Below are 1,749 nucleotides of genomic sequence, written 5' to 3'. Positions count from 1 at the left end.
CGCATACTAAAACTATCCTATGATATAAAATATAAATTCAAAGGAAATGAAACATTCAGTAAAGCTGTTTCCTAAGAACAATGGAAAATAATATTGTCAAAGTCATAAATCATACAGAATAAACCATTCATGCAAGCAACTGACTAGTAAAGTGCACAAATTCTTCTGAATAAGTATAATGAGTTGACTGTATCATTAACAGTCAACTGTCAATTGATTTCGTAGTAGTGATGGTGCATTGTGCATTATGAACCCTCCCCAAGCTAATCTTGGATCAAATGGTAAAATTAACATAGCCTAAGGAATAGCAAGTACTTTTGTTTTGTGCTATATAATAAATTGTCTTTTGCTGACAACAAGAAAAGGATAGGGCCACATTTTAAGGAATTCATATGTTTATCACTATTCTTTACAATGTGATTTGTGCTTTCTTCCCTCTGTGACAAGAGTCATGACTACTGCTAAACCATATATTTCCTTGCACATACTTTCCTACTTTACATACATCATTGTTGGTAGAATGATTAATTTTGAATCAAGAAGCATTGTGTATTTCAAAATCCTTCACACAAAAAGTTTATTTTATTCCTTAATGTAATTTATACAAATTTACGTTTTGTTATTTTCAATAAAGCCTGCTTTACTTCCTTGTTTCTCAAACAATAGATAAAAGGATTTAGAAGCGGGGTTAGAATGGAATAAAAAATAGAGATCAGCTTATCTTCCTGAAAAGAGTAACGTTCTTTGGGCCTAACATAAGAAAATATAACAGCACTGTAATATATTATCACCACTGCCAAGTGGGACCCACAAGTTGAAAAAACCTTTAAGCGACTAACTTTTCATGGGATTTTCATGATCACAAAAATAATGTTAATATATGAAAGCATGGTTAAGGAAAGACAACTAAATATAATCACCCACATAAGACTAAAAAAGTTTGTTTTAAGAAAAGATGTGTCTGAGCACGATAGTTTAAGGAGAGGAGACACATCACAGAAAAAATGGTTAATGGTGTTTGCCCCACAAAAATTAAGCTTTGTCAAGTATATAATAGGAACCAAGGAATATCCCCAGCCAACAGCCTGAAAGTAAACTCCAACACAGTGTGGTGGTCATAATTTTAGTGTAATGTAAAGGATGACAGATGGCAAGATATCGATCATATGCCATGATGGCCAATAAAAAATTCTCTATGCCTGCAAGAAAGAAGAAAAAATAACACTGAGCAAAACACGCATCAATTGAAATTTTGTTTGTTTTGACAAGAAAGCCAGAAAGCAGTTTTGGGACAGTTACTGTCGTGTACCAAATCTGTATGAATGCAAAATTACTTAAAAATAAATACATAGGGCGGTGGAGGTGAGAGTCAGTCTTAATAATGATGATGATAAGTAAGTTCCCTGCCACTGTAAGTACATAAGCAAAGGAAAAAAATACAAAGAGTAATTTCTGAAAATTATGCGTTTCTGGAAAACCCAGAAGTATAAACTCAGTTACAGCACTTTCATTCGAACTTCCCCATGCTTTCATCTTAAAGAGATATTTAACCTGAGGAGAAATGAGAAAACATGCTTTAAAATAACCAAAAGGATAAAGTGAATTATAAGACTACTAAATTATCTAAAAATACCCTATGTGTGGAAATGAGGCATAAGAGAGAACAAATTAAGCATAGATGTATTTTCATTTCTAGAGAGTACATCAAGTAAAGTACTCTCTAAATGAGGACACTATAATGTGACTATG

The 1,749-nt window shown here is 32.6% G+C and overlaps 1 pseudogene; it reads right to left on the bottom strand.

The window, feature by feature from the left end:
• Positions 1 to 599: 599 nt before the first annotated feature.
• Positions 600 to 1,533, bottom strand: LOC149278015 (olfactory receptor 6A2-like; annotated as a pseudogene).
• Positions 1,534 to 1,749: the final 216 nt, after the last annotated feature.

Source organism: Sceloporus occidentalis, unplaced genomic scaffold (assembly GCF_023333645.1).
Source record: "Sceloporus occidentalis isolate IW3139 unplaced genomic scaffold, rSceOcc1.0.p SCAF_204, whole genome shotgun sequence".
NCBI classification, from domain to species: domain Eukaryota; kingdom Metazoa; phylum Chordata; class Lepidosauria; order Squamata; family Phrynosomatidae; genus Sceloporus; species Sceloporus occidentalis.
The sequence above is the reverse complement of the archived record's forward strand: the minus strand, read 5'-3'. Positions and strand labels throughout refer to the sequence as shown.